This window comes from Neophocaena asiaeorientalis, unplaced genomic scaffold, assembly GCF_003031525.2.
Source record: "Neophocaena asiaeorientalis asiaeorientalis breed wild unplaced genomic scaffold, Neophocaena_asiaeorientalis_V1.1 scaffold1091, whole genome shotgun sequence".
NCBI lineage: Eukaryota > Metazoa > Chordata > Mammalia > Artiodactyla > Phocoenidae > Neophocaena > Neophocaena asiaeorientalis.
The window spans coordinates 7545-24547 of record NW_020175444.1 but is presented as its reverse complement, the minus strand read 5'-3'; positions in this window follow the sequence as shown (position 1 = coordinate 24547).

Here is a 17003-nt window from a genome sequence, read left to right as displayed (position 1 = left end):
CAGGTAAACCAAGTCATCAAAGTTAGTATCACCAATGATGGGGACCATGTGTCCCCAAAGGAACACTTTGTGGTTACAAATGGATACATGGAGCACAGGAATAGTTTCTGAGTTGCCAATACCATTCTATTCCTTGACTTGGATGGTGGTTAGCAAATCTTCACTCTATAGCTGTTTCTTAAACAATGTATATAATTGTATGAATGTTTCTGTATGTATATTACAGGTGACCCCTGTAAGGCCAACTGGCCCGAGGCAGGGGAACACAATCAGATTCACAGGTTGCATCAGACCGAAATTCTCTGGACCACCCAGTTCCAGAAACTGCCCTGGAGACATTCCGGACCACCCAGTTCCAGGAACTGACCTGGGGACTTTGAACCCAGCCCAGCCTTCCCGCCTTTCGAGGGGCGAGACCAACGGTCCCCCAGGATACCCGAAAAGACCACCAAATAAGGAATACCCTGCGCGCTCCCAGATTCACCACACCCCTTTCCCTTCTTCCCCTATAAAATCTTGACCAACCCTCGCCCGGGTGCGACTTCTCTGGCCCCTTTCTCTCGGACCAGTGAACCTCGCCGGGGAGCCCTCCCTAATAAAACGGTGCCGTTTGTTAAGATCCGACCTTACAACCCCTGCACAATGAGGGCATGTATCACCATGTGTCTTTCGGTATGATGCATTAAGTAAGGCACAACTTTATGTATGTTATATTTCTGTTAAAAATTAATCCTATTTATGAGAAAGCAGACCAACCCCAGATGACAGAACAATATTTGGTTTTTTACGAAAAGCTTGCTTAAACCGAGGGTTGCATCAAAAGTTGCATTATCAAATAGCACCACTAGATGTCACTGTGGTTTTGCAAGTTGTACAAGTTTTAACAGTGTCAATAAAGAATATAAATTGCACCGTGAGGGGCTTCCCTGGTGGTGCAGTGGTTGAGAGTCCGCCTAACGATGCGGGGGGCTCGGGTTCGTGTCCCGGTCCGCGAGGATCCCACGTGCCGTGAAGCGGCTGGGCCCGTGAGACATGGCCGCTGGGACTACGCGTCCGGAGCCTGTGCTCTGCAACGGGAGAGGCCACAGCAGTGAGAGGCCCGCGTACCGCAAAAAAAAATTCCTCTGTGGCCTGCCTCCTGACACCTTTGTGGACTGGCCACATTTAGCCAGTTCTAACAGGTATGGCTTTTGAGAGGACTACAAGTTAAATAGCGGTACAGCGCTGGAGGAGGAGGTAGCAAGCTTAGATTAAAGCTTGTCTCTGCCATTACAGGCTGTACTGTCAATTCTTTGGCGGGCCCTGCCCTGTCCCTGGGCCTCATGTAAAACGACGGCATTCAGATTGTCTGCTCCTAGTCTCCTCTAGCTCTGACAGTCTATGATTTTAAGTTGATATTTTCTTTTAAAAAAAAATTAATTAATTAATTTATTTGGTTGTGTTGGGTCTTAGACGCAGCCTGCGGGCGCCTTAGTTGCGGCTTACCTGCTGATCCTCACTCCACTTCCTTGAGTCCATCCAAAGCAAATCCTTCAGATGTTTGATGTTAGCCTGCAGGTCCTTCCCGTGTCACTTCTCCTTCTCCAGACTTTTCTGAGCTCTGAACTTATTTTCTCTCCCTGAAAGTTACTTCCCCTAAGTATGTGCCTTTCACTTACTCCAAATTATTATATGAGGTGCGTCACTGTCCAGTTCTCAAATGTCATCTCCTCAGAGAGTCCTGCTCTGACAAATCTGGCTCAAGGCTCTCATCCCCAACGCCTCCTACTATTGTATGTAGCCCTGTTTTTTGTACTCTTTATTGTAATCTGAAATTACTTTTTATTGGCTTACTTTTTACTGCCTATCTCCCCACAAAGCTGTAAGCTCCATGAGAATAGAGACCTTCTCTTTCTATTACTGTACGCTCGTTGGAACTGTGCCTTTCATCCTAAAGTTGCTCCATAAGTATTTATTGAATAAATTAACAAATTAATAGTATGACTCATACAATTTTTTATTGTGATATAGATAGCTAAACCTTGAACAACATGGGTTTGAACTGAATGGGTCCACTTAATATGCAGATTTTTTCCCCAATAAATATAGTACTTGTATTTTCATTTTATAGATCTTTAAGTGTGGGGAAAAGTTTGTGTTCAACTAGAAATCACAATATGTGGAATCAAAAGAACTAGGGTTTGAGTCCTGATGCTATCCAAACTGTTTCAGCTTCATGCCCTTGGGTGAGTCATTTATCAATTCCTTTGTTTTTGAGGCGCAGATTAAAGTACTCCTATTTTTGACTGCATGGGGTTGTCACCCCTAATGCCCTCATTGTGCAGGGGTCACCTGTAATATACATACAGAAACATGCATACAATTATATACATTGTTTAAGAAACAGCTATGGAGTGAACATTTGTTAACCACCATCCAAGTCAAGGAATAGAATGGTATTGGCAACTCAGAAACTATCCCTGTGCTTCATGTATCCATTTGTAACTACAAAGTGTTCCTCCTCCAAAAGGTAACTACTGTCCTCACTTATATGATAATTATTTACTTGTTTTTCTTCATAGTATTTTACCACTTAGACACACATGCCTAAGCCATGTAGTTTAGGAATTATGGAATTATACTCTATGTACTCTTCTGCACCTTATTTCACTCAAGGTTATGTTTTTAGAGGTGGGAACCCCAACACTGACAGATGTGGAGACCAAGTGACTTTTCCAATCTCTTCCAGCCCAGAGGGTCCACCATCCTTCGGGCACTGAGGCATGATTTAGCTGTAGGGGGTCTCGCCTGGACCTGGAGAATTTGGATCCTTGTAGTGGGATCAGGCAGTGCAATTCCGGGGGTGCCTCATTTGCTGGCACTACTTCCCCAGTTCCCTCAGCCCCATGACAGTGCCACCTGGGGACCCAAGCCAGCTCTGGCTCCAGGGATGTGAGGCCAGGCTGGGTCATGGGCACCTCAAGAAAGTTAGTAACCATTTCTCTCTTTTTTTTTGGAACTTAATTTTAATTGTATAGAGGACTATAGCTGTTTTACAATGTTGTGTTTCTTTTTGGTGTACAGCAACTTGAATTACTTATACAGAGACGTCTATGGATTCTTTTTCAGATTCTTTTTCCTTTGAGGTCATTGCAGTGTGTTGTGTCGAGTTCCCTGTGCTACACAGTAGGTGCTTATTGATTATCTGTTTTCTCTCTATAAGGGTATGTATGCTAATTTAAACCTCCTAATTTATGTCTCCCCTCATCCCCCACTTGGTAGCCATAAGCTTGTTTTCTAAATCTGTGACTCTGTTTCTGTTTTGTAGTTTGTTCATTTGTATCAAGTTTTAGATTCCACCTATAAGTGGTATCATATATTTCTCTTTCTCTGTCTGACTTATGTCACTTAGTATGATTGTATCCAGTTTCATCTGAGTTGCTGCAATGGCCTTATTTCATTCATTTCATGGTTGAGTAATATTCCATTGTATATATGTACCACATCTTCTTTATCCATTCATCCTTCAGTGGATACTTTCGTTGCTTCCAATTCGAGGCTCTTGTAAACACCGCTACAGTGAATGTTGGGGTGCACGTGTCTTGTCGATTTATGGTTTTCCCTGGATTGACACCCAGGAGTGGAATTGCAGTACCCTCTGGTAGCTCTGTTTTTAGATTTTCAAGGAACTGCCATACTGTTCTCCAGAGTGGCTGTTAGCAATTTACATTCCCAGCAGCTGAGTAGCAGGGATCCATTTTGTCCATGCCCTCTACAGCATTTCTTCCTTTTAGATTTTCTGATGACAGCCATTCTGACTCCTGAAAGGTGATACCTCCTTGTAGTGTTGATTTGCATTACCCTCCTAGTTTGCCATGTTGAGCAGCTTTTCATGTGCTTTATGTTTTTCCAAACAGTGGGAGTAAAATTTACCACTTGAAATCTGGTTCCTGAAATTCTGCCGTGTTCCGAAGTCGTTTTAGATGACTAGCCCCAAGACACAGGTGTCAGGTACAGTCTTGAGGGCCTTGTGAATATGCAGTGTTCTTTTTAAAAATTTTTTAAATTTATTATTTTTTTTATACAGCAGATTCTTATTAGTTGTCTATTTTGCAGTGTTCTTAAGCACGAGTTTTCAAGTTGTTTTGGGAAATGACCACAAGGCAGCAGGATTTCTTCATGCCTCACTTTGTTTATTGGGGCAACCTGAGCCTTAGGGAGAATCCTTTTCCTGATTGGAAATTAGAGGGGAATGTGCCAGCCCAAACATTCAAGGACTTGTATCTCATTCCTTCTCCCCCGCTACCCATCATGCCCTGGACTAATTCCAAGCCCCGCCCAACTGCCTGTTGAGGATGCTGTCTCCTGCAGGTGGGGCAACTGTAGAAAACAAAAGGCTAGCTGTGGGAACCCCAACACCAGTAGATGTGGAGAGCAGGTGACTTTTCAAATTTCTTCCAGCCCAGAGAGGTCCACCATCCTTTGGGTGTGCTAGGCATGATTTAGCTGTAGCCGGGCTTGCCTGGACCTGGAGAATTTGGTCCCGTGTAGCTGGCACCAGGCAGTACAAGTCTAAGGAGGCTGAACTTGCTGACACTACTTCCCCAGCTCTCTCAGCCCCATGACAGTGCCTCCTGGGGACCTACGCCAGCTCTGGCTCCAGGGATGTGACGCCAGTTTGGGTCACTGGGACTCAAAAAATTTAGTAACCATCTCTTTCTCTCTCTCTTTTTTTTGTAACTGAATTGTATGGAGGAGTATAGCTGTTTTACAGTGTTGCATTTCTTTTTGGTGTACAGCAACTTGAATTACTTATACAGAGACATCTATATTTTCTTTTTCAGATTCTTTTTCCTTTGAGGTCATTGCAGTGTGTTCAGCCGAGTTCCCTGTGCTATATAGCAGGTCCTTATTGATTATCTGTTTTCTCTATATAAGGTATGTATGCTAATTGAAACCTCCTAATTTAATGCCTCTCCCCTCCCCCACCTTTCCTGTTGGTAGCCATGAATTTGTTTTCTAAGTCTGTGATTCTGTGTCCATTTTGGAAGTTAGTTCATTTGTATTGATTTTTAGATTCCATCACTAAATGATATCATATGAAATTTATCTTTCTCTGTCTGACTTATGTCATTTAGTATGATGATATCTAGGTCTGTCCGAGTTGTTACAACTGGCCTTATTTCATTCATTTCATGGTTAATATTCCATTGTTTATACGTACCATATCTTCTTTATCCATTCATCCTTCGACGGAGACTTTTGTTGCTTCCAAGTCGAGGCTTTCATAAACAGCGCTACAGTGAACGTTGGGGTGCATGTGTCTTGTCGATTTATGGTTTTCCCTGGATTGACACCTAGGAGTGGAGTTGCAGTATCCTCTGGTAGCTCAGTTTTTATTTTTATTTTTTTAACATCTTTATTGGAGTATAATTGCTTTACAATGGTGTGTTAGTTTCTGCTTTATAACAAAGTGAATCAGTTATACATATACATATGTTCCCATACCTCTTCCCTCTTGCGTCTCCCTCCCTCCCACCCTCCCTATCCCGCCCCTCTAGGTGGTCACAAAGCACCGAGCTGATCTCCCTGTGCCATGCAGCTGCTTCCCACTAGCTATGTATTTTACGTTTGGTAGTGTATATATGTCCATGCCACTCTCTCACTTTGTCCCAGCTTACCCTTCCCCCTCTCCACATCCTCAAGTCCATTCTCTAGTAGGTCTGTAGCTTGGTAGCTCTGTTTTTAGATTTTCAAGGAACCACCATACTGTTCTCCAGAGTGGCTGTTAGCAATTTACATTCTCAGCAGCCACTGTAGCAGGGTTCCTTTTTTTCCACGTGCCATCCAGCATTTCTTCCTTTTAGACTTTCTGATGAGAGCCATTCTGACTCATGAAAGGTGATACCTCATTGTAGTGCTATTTGCATTTCCCTCCTCTTTGTGATGTGGAGCAGCTTTTCATGTGCTTTATGTTTTTCCAAACAGTGGGAGTAAAATTTACCACTTAAACTCCAGTTCCTGAAATTCTGCCTTAATTTGAAGTCATTTTAGATGGCTAGCTTCAAGACGCAGCTGACATTTACAGTTTCGAGGGCCTTGTGAATATGCAGTGCCACTAAGCACCGGTTTTCAAGTTGTTGTTTCGGGAAACGGCCGCAAGGCGGCAGGATTTCTTCATGCCTCACTTTGTTTACTGGGGCAACCTGAGCCTTAGGGAGAATCCTGTTCCTGATTGGAAATTAGAGGGGAATGTGCCAGCCCAAACATTCAAGGATTTGTATCCCATTCCTTCTCCCCCCAACCCAGCATGCCCTGGACTAATTCCAAGCTCCGCCCAACCGCCTGTTGAGGACGCTGTCTCCTGCAGGTGGGGCGACTGTAAAAAAAAAAAAAAAAAAAAAAAATCTAGAGGTGGGAACCCAAACATCGGGCGATGTGGAGACCAGGTGAATCTTCAGATCGCTTCCAGCCCAGAGGATCCATCATCCTTAGGGTGTTGAGGCATGATTTAGCTGTAGGGGGGCTTGCCTGGACCTGGTGAATATGGATCCATGTAGTGGGGACCAGGCAGTACAAGTCCAAGGGGGCTGCAGTTGCTGGCACTACTTCCCCAGCTCCCTCAGCCCCATGACAGTGCCGCCAGGGGACCCAAGCCAGCTCTGGCTCCTTTGATGTGAGTCCAGGGTGGGTCACTGTACCTCAGGAAACTGAATAACCATTTCTCTCTCCCTCGCTTTTTTTTTTTGCGGTACGCGGGCCTCTCACTGTTGTGGCCTCTCCCGTTGCGGAGCACAGGCTCCGGACGTGCAGGCTCAGTGGCCATGGCTCACGGGCCCAGCTGCTCCGCGGCATGTGGGATCTTCCCGGACCGGGGCACGAACCCGTGTCCCCTGCATCGGCAGGTGGACTCTCAACCACTGCGCCACCAGGGTAGCCCGTGTCTCCCCCCCTTCCTTATTTGTAATTTAATTTTATTTGTATAGAGGAGTATAGCTGATTTACATGTTGTGTTTCTTTTTGGTGAACAGCAAGTTGAATCACTTATGCAAAGACATCTATATATTCTTTTTATATTCTTTTTTCTTTGAGGTCGTTACAGTGTGTTTTGTTGAGTTCCCCGTGCTACACTGTAGAAACTTATCTCTTTTTTCTATATAAGGGTATGTATGCTAATTTAACCCTCTTAATTTATGCCTCCTCCCTCCCCTACCTTTTTCGTTGGTAGCCATAATTTTGTTTTCTAAGTCTGGGATTCAGTGTCTGTCTTGTAAGTGAGTTTTTTGTATCAATATTTAGATTCCACCACTAAGTGATATCATATGAAATTTATCTTTCTCTATCTGACTTATGTCACTTAGTATGATCCTATCTAGGTCTGTCCGAGTTCCTGCAAATGGGCTTATATCATTCATTTTAGGGTTGAGTAATATTCCATTGTTTATATGTACCATCTCTTCTTTATCCATTCATATGTGAGTGGACACTTTTCATTGCTTCCAAGTTGAGGCTCTTGTAAACCATGATACAATGAACGTTTGGGTGTATCTTGTCGATTTATAGTTTTCCCCAGATTGACACCCAGGAGTGGAATTGCAGTATCCTCTGCTAGCTCAATTTTTAGATTTTGGAGGAACCATGCCCTCTCAGCATTTCTTCCTTTTAGACTTTCTGATGAGAGCCATTCTGACTCATGAAAGGTGATACCTCGTTGTAGTGTGGATTTGCATTTCCTTCCTTCTTGGCATTGTTCAGCAGCTTTTCATGTACTTTGTTTTTCCAAACAGTGGGAGTAAAATTTACCACTGGAAATATGGTTCCTGCATTCTGCCTACTTTTCAAGTCCTTTTTGATTACTTATCCCATGACATTTTTGGAGCACAGGTGTCATTTACAACCCTGCAGGCCTTGTGAATATGCAGTGCCCCTGAGCATCAGTTTTCGAGTTGTTATTTCGGGAAAAGGCACAAAGCGGAAGGATTGCTTCAAGACCCATTGTGGTTACTGGGGCACCACGAGCCTTCGGGAAATTCCTCTTACTGATTGGAAATTAGAGTGGCATGTGCCTGTCCAAACACCTAGGGGTGGTGTCTCATTCCTTTCCCCACTTCCCCTTCATCCCCCGGACAAATTCCAAGCCATGCAAAACTGGCTGTTGAGGGTGAACCTTCCCCAAGCAGGGAGACTCTAAGGAAAGAGGCTGGAGGGGGGAACCCGAGCACCAGGAGATGAGGAGATGAGGTGACTTTTCAAATCTCTTCCCGCCCACGGGGTCCACCATCCTTTGTGTGTCCCAGGCATGTTTTAGCTGTAGGTTGGCTCCCCTGCAACTGGAGAGTTTGTACCCATGGAGTGAGGATCAGGCAGTATAACTCCAATGGGGCTGCATTTGCTGGCCCATCCTCACCAGCTCCTGCAGCCCCATGACAGTCCAGCCTTGGGACCCAAGCCAGCACTGGCTTCAGATGACGTGACACCAGGTTGCCTCACCACCCCTGAACAAATAGTAACAATTTGTTTCTCACTCTCTTTGTTTATGTACCTTAACTTTATTTTTATAGTGGAATGTAGATGATTTAAAATGCTGTTTCTGGTGTACATCCACTTGAATCACTTACAGAGAGACAAATACATATTCTTTTTCAGATTCTTACCAGTCTTATATATTCTTTTTCGGTTATTACAGTGTGTTGAGTCGAATTCTATGTGCTGTACAGTAGGTCCTTATTGATTACCTATTTTCTCTATGTAAGAGCATGTACGCTAATTTAAACTTCCTGGTTTATACTCCCCTCCCCATTCCTTTCCCCTTTGGTAGCCATAAGTTTGTTTTCTAAATCTGTGACTCTGCTTCTGTTTTGTAAGTTTGTTCATTTGTATCAATTTTGAGATTCCACCTAGGTGATATCATATGATATTTCTCTTTGTCTGACTTATGTCACTTAGTATGATTGTATCTAGATCCATCCGAGTTGCGGGAACTGGCCTTATTTCCTTCATTTTATGGCTGAGTAATATTCCATTGTACATAAATACCACATCTTCTTTATCCATTCTTCCTTCCAAGGACAGTTAGGTTGCTTCCAAGCCTAGCATCTGTTTTTTTTTTTAAATTTATTTTTGGGTGCATTGGGTCTTCGTTGCTGCGTGTGGGCTTTCTCTAGTTGCGGCGAGTGGGGGCTACTCTTCGTTACGGTGCACGAGCTTCCCATTGCGGTGGCTTCTCTTGTTGCGGAGCATGGGCTCTAGAGTGCAGGCTCAGTAGTTGTGGCGCACTGGCTTTGTTGCTCCACGGCACATGGGATCTTCCCAGACGAGGGCTCGAACTCGTGTCCCCTGTATTGGCAGGAGGATTCTTAACCACTGTGCCACCAGGGAAGTCCCGAGTCTAGCATCTTTTAAACAGGGCTGCACTTCATGTTGGGGTGCATGTGCCTTGTAGATTTATACTTTTCCCAAGATATGTGCCCACGAGTGGAATTGCCGTATTTTCTGTAGCTCAGTTTTTTAGATTTTTAAGGAAACTCCATAATGTTCCCCAGAGTGGCTGATAGCAGTTTACATTCCCACCATCAGCATAGCCGGGTTCCCTTTTCTCCACGTCCTCTCCAGCATTTCTTGTTTTTAGACTTTGTGATGATGGGCATTCTGACTGGTGTGAGCTGATACCTCTTTGTAGTGTTGACTTGCATTTCCCGAATATTGGGTTGGCCAAAAAGAGCATTTGGTTTTTTCGTTAATACCCTATGGATAAAGCTGAATGCCGTTTTTGGCCAAGCCAATCATCAGCGATGTTGAGCAGATTTTCATGTTTTTTAATGGCGGCTCATATGTACCTCTTGAAATCCGGTTTATCTTCAGATCGCTTCCAGCCCAGAGGATCCATCATCCTTAGGGTGTTGAGGCATGATTTAGCTGTAGGGGGGCTTGCCTGGACCTGGTGAATATGGATCCATGTAGTGGGGACCAGGCAGTACAAGTCCAAGGAGGCTGCAGTTGCTGGCACTACTTCCCCAGCTCCCTCAGCCCCATGACAGTGCCGCCTGGGGACCCAAGCCAGCTCTGGCTCCTTTGATGTGAGTCCAGGGTGGGTCACTGTACCTCAGGAAACTGAATAACCATTTCTCTCTCCCTCGCTTTTTTTTTTTGCGGTACGCGGGCCTCTCACTGTTGTGGCCTCTCCCGTTGCGGAGCACAGGCTCCGGACGTGCAGGCTCAGTGGCCATGGCTCACGGGCCCAGCTGCTCCGCGGCATGTGGGATCTTCCCGGACCGGGGCACGAACCCGTGTCCCCTGCATCGGCAGGTGGACTCTCAACCACTGCGCCACCAGGGTAGCCCGTGTCTCCCCCCCTTCCTTATTTGTAATTTAATTTTATTTGTATAGAGGAGTATAGCTGATTTACATGTTGTGTTTCTTTTTGGTGAACAGCAAGTTGAATCACTTATGCAAAGACATCTATATATTCTTTTTATATTCTTTTTTCTTTGAGGTCGTTACAGTGTGTTTTGTTGAGTTCCCCGTGCTACACTGTAGAAACTTATCTCTTTTTTCTATATAAGGGTATGTATGCTAATTTAACCCTCTTAATTTATGCCTCCTCCCTCCCCTACCTTTTTCGTTGGTAGCCATAATTTTGTTTTCTAAGTCTGGGATTCAGTGTCTGTCTTGTAAGTGAGTTTTTTGTATCAATATTTAGATTCCACCACTAAGTGATATCATATGAAATTTATCTTTCTCTATCTGACTTATGTCACTTAGTATGATCCTATCTAGGTCTGTCCGAGTTCCTGCAAATGGGCTTATATCATTCATTTTAGGGTTGAGTAATATTCCATTGTTTATATGTACCATCTCTTCTTTATCCATTCATATGTGAGTGGACACTTTTCATTGCTTCCAAGTTGAGGCTCTTGTAAACCATGATACAATGAACGTTTGGGTGTATCTTGTCGATTTATAGTTTTCCCCAGATTGACACCCAGGAGTGGAATTGCAGTATCCTCTGCTAGCTCAATTTTTAGATTTTGGAGGAAACATGCCCTCTCAGCATTTCTTCCTTTTAGACTTTCTGATGAGAGCCATTCTGACTCATGAAAGGTGATACCTCGTTGTAGTGCGGATTTGCATTTCCTTCCTTCTTGGCATTGTTCAGCAGCTTTTCCTGTACTTTGTTTTTCCAAACAGTGGGAGTAAAATTTACCACTGGAAATATGGTTCCTGCATTCTGCCTACTTTTCAAGTCCTTTTTGATTACTTATCCCATGACATTTTTGGAGCACAGGTGTCATTTACAACCCTGCAGGCCTTGTGAATATGCAGTGCCCCTGAGCATCAGTTTTCGAGTTGTTATTTCGGGAAAAGGCACACAGCGGAAGGATTGCTTCAAGACCCATTGTGGTTACTGGGGCACCACGAGCCTTCGGGAAATTCCTCTTACTGATTGGAAATTAGAGTGGCATGTGCCTGTCCAAACACCTAGGGGTGGTGTCTCATTCCTTTCCCCACTTCCCCTTCATCCCCCGGACAAATTCCAAGCCATGCAAAACTGGCTGTTGAGGGTGAACCTTCCCCAAGCAGGGAGACTCTAAGGAAAGAGGCTGGAGGGGGGAACCCGAGCACCAGGAGATGAGGAGATGAGGTGACTTTTCAAATCTCTTCCCGCCCACGGGGTCCACCATCCTTTGTGTGTCCCAGGCATGTTTTAGCTGTAGGTTGGCTCCCCTGCAACTGGAGAGTTTGTACCCATGGAGTGAGGATCAGGCAGTATAACTCCAATGGGGCTGCATTTGCTGGCCCATCCTCACCAGCTCCTGCAGCCCCATGACAGTCCAGCCTTGGGACCCAAGCCAGCACTGGCTTCAGATGACGTGACACCAGGTTGCCTCACCACCCCTGAACAAATAGTAACAATTTGTTTCTCACTCTCTTTGTTTATGTACCTTAACTTTATTTTTATAGTGGAATGTAGATGATTTAAAATGCTGTTTCTGGTGTACATCCACTTGAATCACTTACAGAGAGACAAATACATATTCTTTTTCAGATTCTTACCAGTCTTATATATTCTTTTTCGGTTATTACAGTGTGTTGAGTCGAATTCTATGTGCTGTACAGTAGGTCCTTATTGATTACCTATTTTCTCTATGTAAGAGCATGTACGCTAATTTAAACTTCCTGGTTTATACTCCCCTCCCCATTCCTTTCCCCTTTGGTAGCCATAAGTTTGTTTTCTAAATCTGTGACTCTGCTTCTGTTTTGTAAGTTTGTTCATTTGTATCAATTTTGAGATTCCACCTAGGTGATATCATATGATATTTCTCTTTGTCTGACTTATGTCACTTAGTATGATTGTATCTAGATCCATCCGAGTTGTGGGAACTGGCCTTATTTCCTTCATTTTATGGCTGAGTAATATTCCATTGTACATAAATACCACATCTTCTTTATCCATTCTTCCTTCCAAGGACAGTTAGGTTGCTTCCAAGCCTAGCATCTGTTTTTTTTTTTTAATTTATTTTTGGGTGCATTGGGTCTTCGTTGCTGCGTGTGGGCTTTCTCTAGTTGCGGCGAGTGGGGGCTACTCTTCGTTACGGTGCACGAGCTTCCCATTGCGGTGGCTTCTCTTGTTGCGGAGCATGGGCTCTAGAGTGCAGGCTCAGTAGTTGTGGCGCACTGGCTTTGTTGCTCCACGGCACATGGGATCTTCCCAGACGAGGGCTCGAACTCGTGTCCCCTGTATTGGCAGGAGGATTCTTAACCACTGTGCCACCAGGGAAGTCCCGAGTCTAGCATCTTTTAAACAGGGCTGCACTTCATGTTGGGGTGCATGTGCCTTGTAGATTTATACTTTTCCCAAGATATGTGCCCACGAGTGGAATTGCCGTATTTTCTGTAGCTCAGTTTTTTAGATTTTTAAGGAAACTCCATAATGTTCCCCAGAGTGGCTGATAGCAGTTTACATTCCCACCATCAGCATAGCCGGGTTCCCTTTTCTCCACGTCCTCTCCAGCATTTCTTGTTTTTAGACTTTGTGATGATGGGCATTCTGACTGGTGTTAGCTGATACCTCTTTGTAGTGTTGACTTGCATTTCCCGAATATTGGGTTGGCCAAAAAGAGCATTTGGTTTTTTCGTTAATACCTTATGGATAAAGCTGAATGCCGTTTTTGGCCAAGCCAATCGTCAGCGATGTTGAGCAGATTTTCATGTTTTTTAATGGCGGCTCATATGTACCTCTTGAAATCCGGTTCTTGCAGTTCTGCCTTTTCAAGTCCTTTTCAATTACTTACCCTAAGTCTTGTTTCGAGGAGAAGTGTCATCTACAACCCTGCGGGCTTTGTGAATTGCAGTGCCCCTGAGCACCGGTTTTCAACTTGTTGTTTCGGGGAATGGCCACAAGGTGTCAGGAGTTCTTGAAGCCCCATTCTGGTTACTGGGGCAACCTGAGCCTTTGGGAAAGTCCTCTCCCTGATTGCAAATTAGAGTGGCCTGTGCCTGTCCAATACACTCCAGGGCTTAAGGTCTCTTCCCTTCCCCCACAACCCTCCATCCACCGGAAAAATTTAAACACGTGCAAAGCTGGCTGTTGCGTCTGTTGTGTTGCCCTAGTGGGGAGACTCTAAGGAAAGAGGTTGGAAGTGGGAACCCCACCATCAGGAGATGTGGATATTAGGTGACTTTTAAAATCTCCCCCCCCACCCCGCCCCCCCCCCGAGGGTCCACCATCCTCTGGGTTTCCCAGGCATGTTTAACTTTAGGTTGGCTCCCCTGCACCTGGTGTTTTGGGACCCATGAAGTGGGGATTAGGCAATACAAATCCAATGGGGATTATTTGCTGGCAGAACCTTATCAGCTCTCTCAGCCCCACGGCAGTCTAGCCATGGGTCCCCATCCAGCTCTGGCTCCAGATGATGTGACACCAGATTGGGTCACTGCCCCTGAATGAATTTAGGAACACTTTCTCTCTCTCTCTTTGTTTTTAAGTTTATTTTTCTAATGGAGTATCGCAGATTTACAATGTTGTGTTTCTTTCTATTGTACAGCATCCTGATTCACTTACAAAGAGACATCTATATATTCTTCTTCAGATTTTTGCCATTCTCATATATTCTTTTTTGGCTATTGCAGTGCATTGATTCCAGTTCTATGTGCTATATCCAGTTCTATGTGCTATACAGTGGGTCCCTATGGATTAACTATTTTCTCTATGTAAGGGTATGTATGCTAATTTAAACCTCCTGGTTTATACCTCCTCCCCTCACACCACCCTTTGGTAAATATAAGTTTGTTTTCTAAATCTGTGACTCTGTTTCTGTTTTGTAAGTTTGTTCATTTGTATCAATTTTTAGATTCCACCTATAAGTGATATCATGTGATATTTCTCTTTCTCTGTCTGACGTATGTCACTTAGTATGATCGTATCTAGGCCATCTGAGTTCCTACAAATGGCCACATTTCCTTCATTTCATGGCTGAGTAATATTCCATTGTATATAAGTACCACATCTTCTTTATCCATTTTTTCTTCCAAGGACATTTAAGTTGCTTTCAAGTAGAGGCTCTTGAAAGCAGGGCAGCACTACACATTGGGTGCCTGTGTCCTGTCGATTTATGGTTTCCCCAAGATACACCCCGAGCAGTGGAAGTGCTGTATCCTCTGTAGCTCTTATGTTTTCGATTTTTAAGGAAACTCCATACTGTTCTCCAGAGTGGCTGTTAGCAATTTACATTCCCACCATCAGCGTAGCAGAGTTCCCTTTTCTCCTGGCCCTCTCCAGCATTTCTTGTTTTTAGACTTTGTGAGGATGGCCATTCTGACTGGTGCGAGGTGATACCTCTTTGTATTGTTGATTTGCATTTCCTGCATATTCAGTTGGCCACAAACCTGAACGCCCTTTGTGGCCGACCGAATCATTGGCAATGTTGAGCAGCTTTTCATGGGCTTTAATGGCAAGTCAAATGTACCTCCTGAAATCCGGTTCCTGCAAGTCTGCCTTATTTTCAGTCCTTTTCAATTTCTTATTCCAATACATTTTTCTAGGACAGGTGTCATTTACTACCCTGCAGGCCTTGTGAATAGCAGTGCCCTTGAGCACTGGTTTTCCACTTGTTGTTTCGGGAACCTGCCACAAAGGGGCAGGATGCTTCAAGTCCCACTCTTGTTACTGGGGCAACCTAAGCCTTCGGGAAATTCCTCTTCCTGATTGGAAATTAGAATGGCTTGTTCCTGTCCAAACACCCTAGGGCTTGTGTCTCATTCCTTCCCCCCGTTCCCGTTCATCCCCGGGACAAATTCCACGCTGTACAACCGGCTGTTGAGGGTGCTGTCTTAATCTGTGGGGTGGCTCTAAAAAAAGTCTAGAGGTGGGAACCTCAACACCAGCAGAAGTGGAGACTAGGTGACTTTTTAAATCTCTTCCAGCCCAGGGCATCCCCCATCCTTTCGGTGTCTGAGCCATGTTTTAGCAGTAGGGGGGCTTGCCTGGACCTGGGGATTTTGGATCCTTGTAGTGGGATCAGGCAGTGCAATTCTAGGGGCACCTCATTTGCTGGCACTCCCTCCCCAGCTCTCTCAGCCCCATGACAGCGCAGCCTTGGCACCCAAGCCAGCTCTGGCTCCAGGGATGTGATGCCAATTTGGGTCATTGCACCTGAAGCAATTTAGAAACCATTTCTCTCTCTCTCTCTGTTTTTTTTATTGGTTTTTTTTGGAATTTAAATTTCATTGTATAATGGAGTATAGCTGACTTACAAAGTTGTGTTCCTCTTTTGAGTACAACTGGAATCAGTTATACAAAGATGTCTATATATTCTTTTTTGGATCCTTACATATTCTTATGTATTCTTTTTTGGTTATTAGAATCTGTGGGGTCGAATTCCCCTACTGTGCTATACAGTAGGTCCTTATTGATTATCTATTTTCTCTATATAAGAATATGTATTCTAATTTCAACCTCCTGGTTTATGTTTTCTAAATCTGTGACTCTCTGTTTTGTAAGTTAGTTCATTTGTATCAATTTTTAGATTCCACCTCTAAGTGATATCATATGAAATTTATCTTTCCCTGTCTGATTTATGTCACTTAGTGTGATCATATAGGTACATCCAAGGTGCTGCAACTGGCCTTATTTCATTCATTTCATGGTTGAGTAATATTCCAGTGTATATATGTCGAACATCTTCTTTATCCATTCATCCTTCTATGGACACTGTCATTGCTTCCTAGTCTAAGCTCTTGGAAACAGTGCTACAGTGAACGTTGGGGTGCATGTGTCTTGTCAATTCCTGGTTTTCCCCGGATTTACACCCAGAAGTGGAATTATTGGATCCTAAGGTAGCTCTATTTTTCTATTTTAAAGGAACCTCTATACTGTTCTCCAGAGTGCCTGTTAGTAAATTTTATTCCCAGCAACAATATAATATGGTTCCCTTTTCTTCACACTCTCTCCAGTGTTTATTCTTTTGAGACTTTGTGGTGATGGTCATTCTGACAGGTGAGAGGTGATACCTCGTTGCAGTCTTTTTTGCATTACCTACAATTTCTGATGTTGAGCAGCTTCTGGTGGGCATTTAAAAAAATAATAATAAAATCACTCTGAGGGAAATTTACATCTTGATATCTGGTTCCTGAAATTCTGCCTCCTTTTGAAGTTGTTTTCCATAAATAACCCCAAGACACATGTGTCATTTACAGCCTCGAGGGCCTTATGACTATGTAGTTCCCCCAAGCACCAGTTTTCAAGTTGTTGTTTTGGGAATTGTCCACAAACCAGCCTGATATCTTCATGTCCAGCTCTGGTAATTGGGGCAACCTGAGCCTTAGGGAAAGTCCTTTTGCTGATTGGAAATTAGAGTGGAATGTACCTGGACAAACACCCAAGGGCTTGTGTCTCATTCCTTTGCCGCTCCTTTTTGTAGTTAGGATTTGTATGACCCTAATAATTCGTGATATTGAGCATTTTGCCATGTCCCTTTTTTTTTTTTTTTTTTTTTTTTCGGTACGGGGGCCTCTCCCTGTTTTTG